Source organism: Oxyura jamaicensis, chromosome 13, assembly GCF_011077185.1.
Source record: "Oxyura jamaicensis isolate SHBP4307 breed ruddy duck chromosome 13, BPBGC_Ojam_1.0, whole genome shotgun sequence".
Taxonomy (NCBI): Eukaryota; Metazoa; Chordata; class Aves; order Anseriformes; family Anatidae; genus Oxyura; species Oxyura jamaicensis.
Window position 1 is genome coordinate 6,870,044 of NC_048905.1, and position 17,085 is coordinate 6,887,128.

At 46.6% G+C, this 17,085-nt stretch overlaps 1 long non-coding RNA gene across 2 annotated transcripts; it reads left to right on the forward strand.

The window, feature by feature from the left end:
• Nucleotides 1–503: 503 nt before the first annotated feature.
• Nucleotides 504–14,947, forward strand: LOC118173684. Of its 2 annotated transcripts, XR_004754356.1 has the most exons (5): nt 504–632; nt 2,319–2,416; nt 4,249–4,394; nt 11,741–11,821; nt 13,259–14,947. It is a non-coding gene; the product is annotated as an uncharacterized LOC118173684 (long non-coding RNA). The 2 variants fall into 2 exon arrangements; XR_004754357.1 differs by lacking the exons at nt 11,741–11,821; nt 13,259–14,947 and adding an exon at nt 6,063–11,709.
• Nucleotides 14,948–17,085: the final 2,138 nt, after the last annotated feature.

The following is a 17,085-nucleotide window of genomic DNA, read 5'->3' on the forward strand; positions in this document are numbered from 1 at the left end:
GAAAAGAAGACAGCTCCATTACCCTCATTTTGCATCCCTTCCTCATGCACCCAGCCCTCACTCCAGGCTGCTCTCAGGACTGAAGCAAGGACCATGTCTCCTCTGACTGTTGCTGGGAAAATGAGCAGCAACCCTTCTCTGCCGGTAACTGCAGGGAAACCAAAGCAGTATCGATAATCTGGCTTTAGCTAAACAGCTGAAGTAAGGAGATGAAAAGGTGAAGTGAAGGTCTGGGGGACCCTTCCCCTCCTCCTGTGCTGCCTCAGGCTCTGATCCTGCAAGGAGAATGTCTTGGCTGGGGGAAGCAGCCCTGGTGCTACCCCAAGGAGGAGCAGCAGAAGGGATCTCTTTTAGGGAGTTTTATCTGTTCTTTGCTTACCTCTTTCTCTGCCCTCTAGCATTGGGCTCTGCATTGAAGGCAGAATCCTTGCCCTGCAGGGTGGAGGACCCCAGGGGGTCACAGCAGGGGGCTGCATCCACAGGAGACACCTGGAGCAGCTGACTGTGCAGTGCTGACAGCTGAGAAGATTTCTAACATGATGTTACACCATGCGATTCGCTGCTGACACCCGCCTTTCTCACTGCAGAGCAAACCCCTTCAACCCAGAGCAGCCCCATTCACCATCTCTGGGGTGAGTCCCACAGAGGGCTCCTGGGGGTCCCAAGCAAAGGGAGGGACTCGGGTAGGAGGGGGATGATGACACCAAAAAGCGGCTGAATGTCCCTGAGGGGCACCAAAAAGAAAACAGAGGACCATCATGGGGACATGTAGAAAGAGATGGAGGGCTCTGAGGACCAATAAAAGCAGGCTGGGATTTACATGGGGGGCACCAAAAGGCAGATGAAAAGTTCTAGGATGCCCCAAGAGGGGCAAAGAAACCCTGAGAAGCACTGGGAAGGAAACGGGCTCTGGGGGCAGCCAAATCCTCCTAGAGGACCACTGCTGGAGCAGGACAAACAGAGCAGTGCTGGTTTCCTTCTCACATCTCCAGTGAGCCAGGGAACTGCAAAAGCAAAACCAAAGGTCAGGTGAACCAGAGGGAATACGGAGGGATCTGGGGCACTGAGGAAAAGATCTCGGATCATGGGGGCAACAAAAACTGCACGTGGGAATGTGGGTGGCACCACAAAAGGACAAAATACCTTAAGATACCTTAAAGGAGGCTGTAGAGAGGTGGGGGTTGGCCTGTTCTCCCACGTTCCTGGTGACAGGATGAGGGGGAATGGGCTAAAGTTGCGCCAGGGGAGTTTTAGGTCAGATGTTAGGAAGAGCTTCTTTACTGAAAGGGTTGTGAGGCATTGGAACAGGCTGCCCAGGGAGGTGGTGGAGTCACCATCCCTGGAAGTCTTCAAAAGACGTTTAGATGTAGAGCTTAGGGATATGGTTTAGTGGGGACTGTTAGTGTTAGGTTAGAGGTTGGACTCGATGATCTTGAGGTCTCTTCCAACCTAGAAATTCTGTGAAAAGTGTCTGAGGACACCAGAGGGGCCTTGGAGGAGCACCAAAACCAAATGAGTGGCATGCACAAGAGAAGGAGTCCTGTATCTGTCCTTTCTTCCATGCTGTGGCATCCAGGTTTCAGATAAATTTCAAGGTGTGTAAGTGTCCCGAGATAATTCCCCTCTTGTTCGTGCTATGGAAGAGAAACGTTTCCGTTTCCACTCTGATCTTACAATGGCTTGTCAGTGACAAAACATTCCCAAATCCTCTCATTTATCAAATGGCCAATCCTGTTAACAGCTTAAGAAACATAATTACCTGCAATCTCTTCTGCTATTCATTTTATGCCTACACTTCCCTCTCACTGGCAGCTTACCAGCAGGCAAGTCAAGAGCTGAAGCAGGGCTGCAGCCACCAAGCGCTTCAGCAATGCAATTTCCTCTAATCACCTGCATGGCGATCATGGGAGTTTTGCCTCCCCGTTTGGAGCAGCCAGAAGCAGGTGAAGGAGGAAGGCACAGAGCCAAAAGCATCAGCTAGCACACTCTGTGGAGGTTTTCAAGCATGGCTACATTTTAGGTGCTGTTCCACCCTTACAGTGGGAACTGTGTCAGGATACACTTTTAGGGTGCTCGATACTGCTGCCAGATTTACTTGCCTGGGAGATGCGTGTGCGTGGGTAGGCTCCGAGAAGCAGAAGGAGAGGTTGGTGTGGGCTCAGGTGCTGGAAATGGCTGAGAGCACTTCATCAGGAGAGAGCAGGGCCCAAAACACAAGTGAGCTGATGAAGCAATGGGGAAATGGGGGTCATCAGGAGACTGGGTGAGCTCCTGGTTTTTGCATTGCCACAACAGACTGAATTTATCTTATTTCACAGTGCATCTGCAACTTGTATGGGAGTTTACACTGATCGTATCTCAAGGAGGATTTAGAAGAGCAGGGTTTGCGAGCTGGAGATCTGCTGGCTTCCTAAAGGTTGGTTACGTACAGGACAGCTTGAGCCAAGGAGGATCTCCTATGACCGCAATAGCTTCCCCTGCAGCTTGAGGACTAGAAAACCCCTGGATCTGTCCCACCCACACTGCTTGCTGAGAAAGCCGCCTTTTGTGCCTAAAATCTTTTACTAGCCTGACATTGTCATTGTATGTTTAACTGGCCAAGATGTGCCTCTGCCTACAATGTCTGTTTAGACCTGATTCACTTTTGAAGGTGTTTTTTTTAATGCATACTCTACCCCTCTTTTCAACCATATCAGCTATTTATGATCCTTAATGTTTTGGATAAGTGATGTGCATTTCTTGTGACACTTTCATATGTTATTTTTAAGCAGTGTTTATGCTTCTTGCCAACGTCTTATCCTTGCAGTTCTTTGAATTTTGTATTAAGAAACCCTATGAACAAACTGTACACAAATCTTTTTTAAGTCAGACATCATCTTAAGGGACTTTGGGCTTTTTCATCATGCTAAGATACTGAATTCAAGCGTATTTGGTCACTGTTATAGAATGACCCTTTCCTATTAGCAGTTTGAACCTCAAAAGCTGAATAAGAATTCAGCTTTTAATAAATAAGAATTTCAGTCACTGATGGTGACTGAAAATTGGTACAGCCTGAACATTGCCCAGACCCAGGAGCTGAAGAGCTCGGGTGGCTCTGGGCTGCCTGGCTGGAGCCGGGTGGGAGCCAGGAGTTGCATAAAAAACTATCTGGGACTTGAAGAGGGTCTGAAGCAAACTGCTTCCTTGTATTTAGTGAGATATAGCATGTATACAGGGAAATTAGAAACCGCAAACAAATACCTAAAGAAAGTGAAAACTGCCCCAATCAAAAAATAAAAATAAAAAATGTAGGACATCTGTGCTTTTATAGGAGAACTTGCGATTTCTTTTATGGCATTTACTTAAATCGTGCAAGCCCTTCAGAGCAGCTCTAATGCCCACTGGAGTTCTCCAACCTAAATGACTTGTTGTCAGTGTAAGAAACAAAGATAATATAATTTGAATGCTGGATGCAACAGCGCAGGCTGCTCTCAAGGCTGATTCTCTCTGCTCCAAATGGGAACGATGGCTCCAAACAGGCTTACCAGAACAGACTGAAAAGCAGACATCTCATTTGTGAGGAAATGGTCAATATCTCTGCTTTTTTCTTCCCATTTGTTTCTTCCTGGAAAAAATAAAACAAAACAACAAACAGTTGCATAAAGACACCGCTATTTCAAAGCAAACTTTAAAATATTTCTGATTTGCAAGTGGCATTTCAGCATCTCTGTAAGAATAGCTGCTGCGGTGCTGTTTAAATATTTAATTCCAGCTCCCTGAACAAACTTAAAATCTTATTATGAGTTTTTTTTTTTTTTTTTGACATAAAAGCACGCTTCTCTGTGGTACCCATAGTGTAGACATCTCCAGCTCCAAGCGCAGCCACAGGAGCCCTCCCTGCTCACAGCTGATCAAAGGCAAACCACACCGCCACCCACGAGCCACCACTTGTCCTCAGCACCCAGCCCAGGAGAAAAAACAAATCCTGAACCTCCTGAGCCATTCTTCCCTGGAGGCAACACCATCTATGAGAAATACATGTTGCTGTTGTAACCCCACTGTGAAAAGGTGGAGTGAGTTCAGTAAACAAAAATACTTTGCCTTGGTTCAAATCGTGCTGAAACAAAACATCATCCAGCGCTGGCTGTTCAATTAAACTGTTTGTAGTGCAGGCTTTGGAGAGGAAAATGCTGAAAAAGGGATTTGGGGGGATCATATGTATTGCTTGGAGAAAACATTTAATGAGAAATTTTCCAAACCTCTCTGCAGCTCCCAGGCGCCACCATTCCCCTGCATGTGACATGTGCGTTGCCCTCAAATTCAGAGGAAGGCTCACTCAGGACAGTTCACGGCTGTGCTGTGACAACAACCAGGATGTGTGTGGGGCTCAGAGCTGCCCTTGGGGTGTTCGGGAGGTGAGTGTCCTTGTTTGCGTGTCCCTGCCAGGGGGATGCCCCATCCATGGCCCTGCTGCAGCCATCCGTGTTTTCTGGGGGCAGATGGGTTGGTCCCTGTTAGACCGAGAGGCCTCTCTGACATTTCAGGTAGCATTTCTAAATGCTATTTGCGTCAGACACATGAACTATCCAAATACAGTACCAGGTTTTGTGCATTTCTTCTGCTTTTCACCACTTCTAGGAAGAGTGGAAATTCCCAATGATGCCACGTGGCTGCAGCCTCCATTTCTTGCACCCTACTTTCCCCAGTTAATTCAAAATTACCTGCTTAGAAACAGAAGCCAAAATTCTTTCTCTGGGCTGGCTTTGTTCAGCTGACATTGCTGCTTCTTTCCTAGGTCCTTCCCAGGGCCAAACTCTGCTCACGGTGCCCCGGAGATGCTCTGCAGTATGCCCCAGAGAGCAGCACTCAGGCTGCTCATGGGTTTTGCAGTGCAGTCCCTCCTAATGCGTGTTTTGCAAGTATGCTTTTTCACACATCAGTTGTGAATGTTTCTCATCCAAAAGCACTCAGAATATTATGTTTTAGTTAATTCTCTGTGTTGTCCTGGTGTGGGAGCAAGGAGCTGTTGTTCCTTTCCTGGAGGATCAAGCATATCTTTTTCAGAGATGCTGACTCTCCTCTTCCTCAGCATTGGCACTTAACCCCAAAATGCCAATTGCCACCCTTCTGCTGGGAGCGGTGCTGCTTCACCTTTTCAGTGCCAGCACTCTGCCATGGAAACTGGTCCATCGTGCCCCAGATTTGCAACTGAAATTGTGATGCTGGACGAACACCAGGACTTCTAGCTTCTCCTGTTTATTCCCTTGCTCTTCATGGTTACGTGCCATGCTGGCTTTCCTGGGGCTGAGATCCTTTATGTGGATCCTGGTGGTGGCTCTCCCAGGGTCCCTGAGGACCCATTTTTGGTCCCTGAGCATCCTGCCTCCATCACTTGACCGCAGGACATTTCTTCTAGCATCTCTGCCCTTGGTAACACCCTGGTCCCTGGGGTGGGCGTAAGGCTGATTCTGCAGAAAAAAAGTCACAGGTGTGGGTGCCTGGGAGCGGGACACGTTACAGGCCATGTTTCAGGAGATGGCAGGGATACTTGCTAGCTCACCATACGGCTCCACCCAGCAACTAAACTGCCTTACAGAGGCTTGTATAAGCACAGGCGTGTTCTGCATCTCCGCTGTTCTGAGTAGTTTTGACGGCTCTTGATGCATACGAGAGAGGCCCAATCCAGCACGAAGCAAGGATACAAGCAAGTGGAAGTTAGTGCTTGTGTTTGCCACTGATAAATGTATTAGTCTTTAAAGCAGTATTTAAAGTACAACCTTTTTTCAGGCACCTCAGCACTCCGTTATTTTGCAGGCCTTGTAAAGGAATGTGATTTTGCCTTTTAACTGGAGTGTATCTTATGCTAAGCAGCGAGATTAAGCGTAGGGATCCAAAAGAAGTTGCTGAATGGCAGAATTGCCTTTATAAATAACATTAATAATTTATCCGATCCAGGGGTTTTTGGGTAAATGAAATACCTGCCTCTGTATAAAGCCCACTGAATAGGAACACATCTCCGCTTTTATGAGGCTTGGATTAAAGAAGGGAAATGCTAAGGGGCTTATCTTCGCTTCAATTTGCAGCCCTTCCGGCTAATGGCAAACTCATTTAAGAAGCTCCTGTGTTTGTGCCAACTCTGCCTTTATTCTCGGTGCCGGAGCTTGGCTGCGTTTCTCACTGCAGTGCTGGAGAGAGCAGAGAGGAAGCAGTTTGTTTTCTTGACCTCAGATTATCAGAAAAAAGCTAGTGAGAATAATTTTGTTGGAATCCTCCCTATTATGAGTTGTTTAAAGCATCTACGTGGCGGCTGCCGAGATGTCGGCAGTGCGGGGGTAGGTGGGACTTGCCCCACATGTGAAAGAGGACAGGGCTGTTGGCTGAACTGGGATGAGTCGAAAGAGCAGCTGTCTTCTCTCTTCTGGGCCGCCTGCTTCTTCCTGCACAGACAATTGTGAAATGGCAAAATTCATCCACGAGCAGTCGCTTTTCAGCTTTTCTTTTGTGCCGGTAAAATCAATTGCTTCAAAGTTCACTGAAGGTGAAGGCAACATTTGCTTTCCATTCAGAGCTAAGCGGGCCATCTTCGAGAGCAAACGCTCGCAGAAGGGAGAATAGCAAAAATCAGCAGAAAAAGTCTCTGAATAATTTGAACGAGGAAAGGAAAAAGCAATTTGCTCCCAGTTATTCCACAGACAAAAGTATGAATAAAAAAATCATGAGCTATTTACCCTGCCCAGACTATTTGCATGAGTTTTATGCTATTCCAGTTTTGCTTCCCCGACCCCCAAAGACCTTATCACTGGATCCTCAAGGCACTTAACAACAACAACAAAAAAAGGCATGCTTTCTTTCTTCTTCTTCTTCTTCTTTTTTTTTTTTTTTTTAATATATTTGAATGCTGGATCAGCAATGACCAAAAGCAGACAAAACAAAAGGGGTCCTAAATCTGAAGCACGCTGATGCTTGCATGTGCACTGACCCGGATTAGAGACCTTGACTCCGGCCTGCCAACTCTACCAGCACAGAAATTTTGTTCAAAATGGTATTATAAGCTTGGATGCTTTGCATTCAGATAGCGAGGCTGTGGCAAAGGCACAGCGGATATTTACAATCTGCTTTAGGAAAACCTGATACATGTCGTTAGCTGTTCTGTTGCAATGACAGTTTATGTCACCCACATCTGCTGCTGTAGGTAGCCCAGCCAGACAGCTGGCACTGCTCAAAATGCCAAAGACCATGCTGCTACAATGAGGAGAGGAGAAAGAAAGAACGATGAAGACCTCATAAGCGTTATCAAAAAAATGCCAAAAAGTTGGAAGATTTGGGGATTACGTCGTGTAATTACATTACCTTAAAAAAAAGTTTACAGAAAATTTCCTGTTTTGTGTTGCCAGCTCTTTTCAGCCATTAGTAACACATAACTTCTCATTGTCTTTTCCCGAGGCACAGATGGGCTAATTTTCAGCTACCTGATAATTACACATTGTTTGAAACTGTATCAAAAGCTTCTGTTTCTGCATTTCTCCAGCAGCTGTTCTACAGCTCACAAAGTCGCTTGATCACGGTTTGTAAGGGTCCACATCTATCCATCTGTCTGGAGTTCCGGGAATGGAGCAGTGGCAAAGCCTCCACACGCGCATTCAGACTTTGCAGGTTGCTTTTACAGATTTGCTCCGTTTTTAAAGTGGGTGGAGTGAAGCTCCACTGAAAGCATCTTGTCAGCTCATCTAGGGTTAATATGGGATAATGCTACATCAAAACATGTCTAGCTAAATATGCACAGGTATGTTGATATTATAGGGAAATTAAGGGTAAAGGAACACGGGGTGCTAGACGTCATCATAACAAAGGTTTAATCTTAACTTCTCTTGGGCAAGCAGCTGTCCTTGCACAAAGCTGTGGATGCGGCCACACTACGGGACTGCCAAGTCAGAGAAATGCAGCCCACCGGGTGTACAGAGAGGAACGGTGAAGGCCCTTCCTCGAGAGTGATGGTGGTGGCTGGAGAAACCGTCTCCCCCTTGATCCTTCCTCTTCAGGAGCAGTTACTCTGCCAGCTGAACTCTGATTGTTTCTAGAGGGTGTTTTCTCAGCTTGTTTGAGGCTGTCCCATGGGAGAATGCAAAGGGCCTCACTTCTGTGGTTTCTGCTTCCCCACCATCAAGTATGCTAGTTGCCTTATCAAAGAAGGAAATTAAATTGGCTTGACATGCCTGGTTCTTGACAAACCCATGTTCTTTGATTTTATTCATCATTTTACATCTTACAAGTTGCTCGTTGAATACTTTCTTCCAACCTCTTGCAAAGAATTGAGATTGAGTTGATTATTCCTTTTTTTTTAGTCTCCTCTTTAAAGAGAGGTGCTTCTCTCATCTCCAGGGACCTCTATGCCTTCATAAATTTTGAAGATAATCACCAAGGGTTCAATGTTCCTGGGTGCATTTCATCAAATCCTCTCATTTTGAATACATTTGACATATCCAGATGGCTTTAAACTTCTTTCCTTGTGCTGGCCTTCTACACAGTTCCCTTCAAAGCCGGTTTTGTTAAGTTTCATTCACAATTAACCTTCTTATAAAGTCTGAAACAAGGGACATGGGGCAGATTCCTGCTTGGAACACCCAGTCAGTGCTCTCTCTCTTCCCCCCGGCAGTCCTGCACCTACATGTCTTGCTGTTCTCGTTTTACAGCTAATTTATTTGCAGACCTGTGCTGGTTTCCTCTGAAAGCTTGGGACCGTAGATCTAGCTGCTCGCACGCTGTGAACCTGTATTATTCCTGTATTCTCCCCCCAGCACGTGCCTGTTTCCACTTTCCATATGATTTCTTTCCAGCTTCCAGACCCTGCCGCTGCTGTAATGCCATCTAATTATGCTTCTTATCTGCTTTCACAGGGGAGCAGTTTGCTGTTGTGCACCATCTCTAGTCTCTTCAGGGAACTGCCAGTTCTGCATTTCCTTACAGCGTATTGCCATCCAAGAGAGCTTCTCCACAGCTTCCCTGATCTCTGTCAGACGCTCGTTATTTTGTTATTTCTGTTCGCCTGTCTTACCCATGTCTGTGCTGGTGGGAAGAGACACTCAGGTAGCTTTTCGTTTTCCTCACAATCTCTTGGGATGCAAGTGAAGGACTAGAACAATAGGGCTGCAGAACAGAAGGGGATGACTGGAAAGCTCCCCAGACCCCCTGACAGTGGGACACCCAGGTGGAACCAACAAGGCATTGCTGCAGAGTGGATATTCGTTGGAGAGATCCAGAATTGGCCAAGCCTTCTCTGCAGGACAGCGCATGGGAAGGGGGTGATTTATGGCAACCCCCTGACACACACCCTATTCTCTAGCACCTACTGGGAGGGTTTCTGGTGTTTTCCAGCGAGATGACAAACTCAGGTCTGCTCATGCCTTGTCTCTTTGGGCGACATTCAGCTCACGAGGACAGCATCACCCACCTTCAGGGCCCTGTTTGTGTGTGTGTTTAGCTGGAATCCCCGTGCAGCAGCACCACCCGTGTGCCTGACATTTACTGTGCTGGCCTGAATTTCTTCACATTTCTCCCATGGCCACTTGGAGTCAAGTGCCACTGGAAACACAGCTCCTGCTGGGAGGAGTTTCAGACGCATCCAGATCTGAGACATTTTTGAGTACAATTTTGTTTCGGGTTTTACAAAGGCTCTTCCGCTCGCTTGCTTGCCGCAAGTAATGAAGCAGCAAGATAAAAGGCAGGGCCACGGAAGGTTGTTAAAAAATTACTTGCAAATTAATGTGAGGACAAGGTGTATGAGTTAATATCATATAAAGACCCTTGAAATCGGCGTACATGCATGTACCCTCCGAGCACTGACATTCGCAGACAGAACTACACTGGTAAACTGAGCCCAGGGGGCTTGATTAACAGGAAATTTTCAGAATGCCAATTAGAGCAAAGTTTACCGAACAAATTGTTTGCACTTGTACCCTAGAACCATCATGAATTTTAATTCAGCATGGATTTATGTGGCTGAAACAATAATTAAAGATACATGAACACCTCACGTTCAGGAGACTCCCCCATGGCTTTGCTGTAGCTTTTGGCGGGGAGCAGGGTAAAGAGCCCATTTGTCAGGGTCTGTTCTTGCTGCTGCCAGCCTGCAGAACATGGGATGCACGACGCTTTTCCCTACAGATATATAAACAGTTTCCTGAGTCCTGAGCTCACCAATTTGTGCAGTGTTTAGTCTCTGATTTCTTTATTCTTTTTTTTTTCTCTCTCTCTCTCTTTTTTGCCATTTATGCGGTCTGACAACGAGTGATCCATAGGGTGTTTTCTCCATAAATGCTGGCTTGCTGTTTCCTGCCTTCCGCTTTTGGTGCCTGTGAGATGTTAAATTAGCTCCTTGGGTGCCCTGAGACTGAAGCCTTGCCCTGTGGTTTCACTGACCCTGGGCTAACCAGGCCACCTCCTGCTGCCCAGGAGGAGATGGAGGGCTCCCTTCTTTCCTTATCCCTGCTCCTCCTCAGCCAGTCCCAGGTTTGAAGATGGGGGAAGAGCCTCACCTGCCACCATAATGCAAAGAGCAGCTTGACTCGAGGAGAAAATGGTGCTACCACGCGGCATCAGCGAAAAGTCACGATTGAGCAGCACTATGTATATGTATGCCTTCATTTAAATTCTTCTCTCCCTCTACTAGTGCTGATAAATAAGTTACACATATTTTTTTAGAAGAAGTTATTTTCTGTCACTGCACTTTTAAATGTCAAGCTCCTGGAGAGGAGTCTTCCAGATAGTTTAAGGTCAGTCAGGCTTCAAGGAAGAAATACACAGGTAGAGAAGAAAAGCTGCTGCTGGGCTGTGGTCCAGCCTAAACTGGGGTTCTGGTCTGAATGATGGGCAAGCGTGGGTATCTTGCAGAGAAGGTGCCCAGAGGCACTGCCCTCCCTGTACCTCAGCAATCACCCTCGGATATGAAATAACTGAAGACTTCTACAGAAAACCCAGTAGCTGAAAACGATCTGGCCCGTTAGTTCAGGAGTACTTATGAATAATGTATACATCCAAAGGTTGGTTTACAAATGATTAATTAACCTTAAGAGAGGTTATCCTCATTGGCAACATCTTTCACCCTAAACAGCTTAATCATGTCTGCACAGAATAGCATATCTGAAACACAAACAATTGTTTGAGAAGGAGTATCGAGGAATCACAGAGCAAGGGCTGGACGTGTGCACTGCTCGCTGGAGCAACAAGCAAACACCAGGCACGGGGAGGGCTGCGAGCAGGTCGCCAGGCTGCGCCCCGCACGCTGTAAGACAGGCGCGAGCATCACTTGCTGGAGCCTGGCGGCTGCATGGTGGAGCATAGCTGGGAAAGTGCAGAAATTGCACCTTTGCTAAAGTAAATAGATCATGCATTTATTTTCGTACTTTGATGTAAGAGCTGAGTTTTTTTGACAGTGAGAGAGCTGCTCCTGGTGCCTCCTGCTGCGACTAATGGCTGCTGCGCTCAGTGGGGATATTGCCTGGGCAAACAGGACTTTAGTCCAAGGGCTTTTTGCATTTGTTATCAGCTATTTGTTATCCACGTCTATTAATAGAGTGCTCCTAAAAAGCACTTCCCCTGTCTGGAGTAATTTCTGGCTGGTACCTGGGTGTCTCCAGTCCCTGCTAGAGCTTGCTATGAGCTCATCTTCAGCAGGGACCTGGGCTGGCCCCCATTCTGGGGAGAGCTTAACCCCTCTGCCCCCAGTTCAGGCTCCCAGAGTTTTTTATTATTATTATTTTGGCAGTGTGCGCTTGGCTGAAGGCTGGCCGCTATCAGCACCCCTCTCAGGACTAGTGTTGGTAAAGGGAAACCTCGTCTACATCAGGTTGCTTTTCCTTCAGCTCCTTCTTCTTTCTATCCACTCCTTCGCTTCCAAAACCAAGCAGGACACAGAGCTCACCAGGGTCTTTTTGTGTTAAGAAAATTTTCCCTTCTCCCTTGACAAAGCCCTTGCATTGGATACAGCTAAGTTGGTTTCTTCCCCTTTTTTAAAAATCCGTAAGTGGCAGAAGCATCATGTATTCACAGCCAAGCACCCATCCCGAAATGCATGAGGAGTTCCTGAGCAGTTCAGCTTGATTTCTCTATTTCTGAGAGTGGAAGGGTTGCTCTTGGTGAGGAAAGAGTAAATCTGTGGGAAAAGGGCAAAAATACACATCCTGGGCTGCTGATTTTAGCTCTGCCCCGCGGGGCCAAACACGAGCAAGACAGAGGTGTCTGAAGCACAACTTTGGTGGAGTGCAAAACCCTAAACCGAGAAGGGCGATCCCTACAAACACCTATTGGCCCGGATGTCTCAAGGATAGGTCTTCTCTACGTGCTGAGGGTCCCCATGCTTGTGGGTTCAACCCAGGAATGTTGGGGAGCCCATGCCTCAGCTCTGCCACTGCTTGGAGTAACACCAAGTCCTGCCTGTGTCTGCTCCTGGCTGCCACATCCTCAGAAAACCACTGCACTTTAATACATTTATTTATGCTTTTTTTTTTTCTTTTTGAAGCATGAAAGCGATTTACAACATTTTCTATTACATTTTTTAATCCTTTAAAATTAAAACAAATCTTTTCCCCGCTTTGCCCAGTTTTAAGACATCTCTTTTATTCGGCTCTTGCAGAAAAATATGGATGGAAGCAACTCCTAAAATCCCTAACCACTGGAAACAAAATTGCTATTTTTTTTCAAGTTAAATACTATAACAGAGTGAAACATACATGTTTAATTTGGAAATGTTGATTCCAAATGGATTTTTCTTTAAAAAAATAAAAAAACTAACTTACCCCAAGCAAGTCAATATTTGTAATCAAATTGAAATTTCCTGTGGGAATTATTTATTTTCATGAGGTCTAATTTTTGCAGGGGAAAATTCTACATGGGAAGGTTTTAAGTTGCAGAAAACCAGCTTTAGGAATCCGGGTGGTAGGAGGGGGCTGGGAAGTCCCACTCCTGCTGCTGCAAAGTGTCACGCACTTGCCGGTGATGGAGGTGAGCTGATGAAAGAGTTTGAGCTCCTCTTTGAAGAGCGAAAAGAATGAGCAAAAAGAAGGAAGAGAAATCAGAAAGGAGGAGGCATTCAGCACGGGGTTTTCCCTCTCCCCTGTACATTTCTTGACAAAACAGCAGCATGGCATGGGATTCACCTCTGGCAGTGTTGGTCTTCCAAGTGAGATACCTGAGGTGGTTATTTTTGGCTTCCTACATAGCCAGAGGAGAGACGGAGCACTTGGGGTGGCACGTAGTTCACCTTCCCTTCTGACATCTGCTGTAGGGTGAATTGTGCCATTGACTTCACCTGCCGTGAATGGACACGGAGCTGGTGGTGACTTGTCCACGTCCACCGTAACCAGATGGATCCCAGCCACGGTGCCCAACGCGTTCGCTGGTGGAGGGGGAGTGTGCAGCCTGGCCCCCGAGGAGGAGCAGGCACCTCGTGCTGCCATGGCTGCAGTAATGGGGCTCCAAGCCAGTTCTCCAGACCTCAAGAGAAGATGGCACATTGGTCTTCCAGCACCTACAAGGAAGCCCTTCAGAGACAATGGTCGTGACTTCAACTTAAAGGTGATTTTCTTCTGGCATCTGTGTCCATTTTAGAGCAACAGTTGTGGTTAATGATGTGCATAATTTACATTATTACGCCTTTTATTTTTGTATTGTGATAAATTGCCTTCCTTCAAGTTTCTTTTTATTATGATGTGCTGGGAGCACAATATAGCGATAGGAAAACAACAATACAGTGCTGCCCTGTCAGTCTCAAACACAGAACCAGCACACCCATGCTACAAACACTCAGAGATGCACAGCACCGTATCAGATTATTAGCTCCAAGGCAACTGCCAGCATGCAGTTTTATTGGAAATGAAAACAAGGTAATTCAAGATTTATTTTCTCTCTAAGAAGGTGCCAGGAGGCAGGAGCCAGCCCCCGGCATCTACCGTAAAACACCAGACACATGGTAACTCGCTGCTCCTCAGCCAGAGCCCTTGGACTGGCGATTTTTGAGTTACCTCTTCAAAAGGAGTGAATTCTCCTCCTTGTCCCCAGACTGTACCCTAAAGGGAGCAAAGAAGATTGAGTGAAGGGAGATAAACGCACCCTGCGCTGCCGTGGCTGCAGGCACAGCTCCTGGGGGACCTTGGGTGGCTCTTAATCACACATCCTTGAAGCCTCAGAAACATACCCTGATTATTTTCCAGCTCAAAGCATTCATTACCTTCAGGATATTACTGTCTTTGCCCCTGTTCTAATGGTTTAGGGTGAACCGATCACCAAATTAAACTCCTTATTAGTAGCTAGCTAGGTACACCGTGCCCTGATCTTGTTGCTATGCCCAAATGCAATACGTGCCTGGGCACCGAGACAGGCACATGCTGTGGCCAAGCTGAAAACGTTTAGGAACTGGGAGGAAAATCATAGGAAATATTTTGGTGATTAATTTAGAGATGCTGAAGATCATTTTAAAAGATGCCCTGAATGTATTCAAAAAAAGCTGCATCTGTTAAAAGAAAAGCAATGAAAATACACCTTGATTACATGAAAGGTGAAAGAAGCAATAAAACCAGATAAAACTACTTATATAATAAATGGGATAAGAGCAAGCTGACAGCAACAATTGTTGGTCAGAAAGCAAGAGACGCAAAGAGTGCCTGACAATGAGCTGTGTCGTGAGAGGAGCCCTAATGGAGATGGAGGGGCAGCTGCCACGTCCAGGTGCTTGGGTTCGCAGCGATGTTGGCACTCTGCAAAGAGGGAGCACAGCAGGGCTGCTTCAGTCTGTGTCGGTAATTTTAAATGGAGGCTTGCTGTCATGTTTTGGACTATGCTGAACTGTTAATGAAATATGCCTGCCTCGCCTCAGTTATGGTTTTTGTTTTTGTTTTTGTTTTGATCTGAAAACCAAGGCTTGGAAACCTAACTCTTCAGACTAAAATAAATAATAATAAAAAAAAAAGCAAAAAAGCTTCTGTTCTTAGCCTGTGATCAATCTTTTTTTAGGGCCTTTCCAGCTCTATCATCACTCACAGTAAAAACATCGCGTAGGGCTTTGTGGAGACATCCCCATTCAGCACTGGTGTTAGGGCAGTCATACTCGACCATAGCATCCCAAATGCCAGGTCTGTGAGCCTGGGAGATGTTCAAAGTGCTCCTCATCACGTCCCCCACCTAGTCAAACCTCCCTCCTTGGGACACTGATCTTCACAGTTCCACTGCCCGGTCCTGATGCTTCTGGCTGAATTATTCTGGGAAAGGGCATCAGGGAAACAAGTGACATCTTACTGAAGTACATTTTCTAACAGATAATCTTGTGGCTACAGATCTATGTGAGCAACATGGTCCAGAGACTCATACTTTCTTGTACTGATGCCTGAGCCTGAGGTTTGCCAGCACCTCTTGGCAAGCAGAAATCCTGCTACGTTAGCTTTTGACATGGCAATTGCTCCGAAGCAATTTCCATCTTCCTTACCTTTGCCTTAGATGAAGGCTGAGAAGTCCCTGACCATCAGCCATGCCAACATGTCTAGCAGGTTATCCCTTGGGTTCCTGGGCTGGACCAGACAGCCAGACAAGGTGATTCCTGGAAGCTGTGATGAGTTCTCAGGAGTGATCCTTCACTGCTAACGTAAATCCCCTTTCCTAGGTGGGATGCCTGTCTGCAGCACAACCCAGGGATCTGCCCCGGAAGAAGTCAGCCAGAAATTCAGGATTTTGCACTATCAAGGTCTTCATCCAAAGCAGAAGTCATGCAACAAAGTGGAAGTTGCCCTTGATCAAGAAGAAGAAGTTGTTACTGTCAGGGCTTGGAGTCCTCTGCCAGAAATCACTTTGATTTTTTTTTTTTTTTTTTTTTTTAATTCCTCCATTTCACACGATTTCACAGCCTGCCCTTTCCTCCCAGGACATATTTTGGAATAGACCTGCAAGGGTCATCCACAGCCCTCTTGGGCCGTTCCTTACTGCTGCACAGCAGAAATATCCCCAGATTTCCAAAAGAAATATCATCCAAAGGACTGACACCGCTGGTAGGACCAAAAAAATGATGTGTTCAGTATGCTCAGGTTGGACTTGTTGCCCACAGGCAGTTGGTTTGTCCACGTGGAACAAGTCCAGCATTTCCCATTGCAGGAAACACACACACCGTGCTATCCCATCGTAGATGTGGAATGCATCCATGCATGAATCCTGAAAACTAGCCCTGTTCCCTCCTCCAGGTGTCCGGGAGCTTTGGCCACTGCGCTTGTTCGGATCAGCCAGCTTCCGCGGGAAGCAGCACGATGATAGATTGCTGCTGCAGGCTGAGGTCTGCACACACACCATTTTTTCTCCACAAGGTTCAAACATTTTCACTCCACCTGCGGCTTGGATCCAGGCACTCCAGCCTGAAAGCCAGAGATGCTGGAAAAGGCTCAACATCAGACCTCAGGAACGGGGGCTCGGATTCTTCTGTTCCCCAGCCTCGGGCAGTGGTGGGAAAGATCTCCCCACAGCCCAGCACCCGGGAAGCCTTCAGCTGCCGCTGGCATTGGCGCGGAAAGCGAGAAGACATTTACTTCCAGGAACAGATGCAAACACGGGGAATTGCCAATTGGCCAAAATCAAATAAAACCTGACCTCTGATGAACTGGAGCCTTAATACTTTCAAACAAACCTGCACTCAATATTAGCAATGTAATAGTTTACCTTGGAGACATGAGGGCTGAAGGAGAAACGAAACCCGGAGCTGCCGGAGATGTTTCACTCCTGCTGTTTCTATTATTGATAACAAGCCAGCAAAACCCCACGAGGCCCTTGAGCTTTAGGAGAGCTTGCCTACGCCTTTTCCCCAAGGCTTCATGCCAAAACACCCCAAAACCTAAGAGCTGGGTTTTTATCAGAACACCTGAACCTCTTCAAATACAGAATGAGACAGAAAGGAATGTTCTTCCCTGGGAGGTGGATCCTCGCTTTTGGGTTTGCTTTCAATTCCACAGACCCCCAGCAATCCCCTGGGTAACTGCACAGCCTTGCTGCCCCCAGAAATCGCCTTTCTTTCCTTTGAAGGGGAGCAGACACCCACAGGGAACAAACCCTAAGTTAAAAATAATGGGAGTCCTTTGAAAA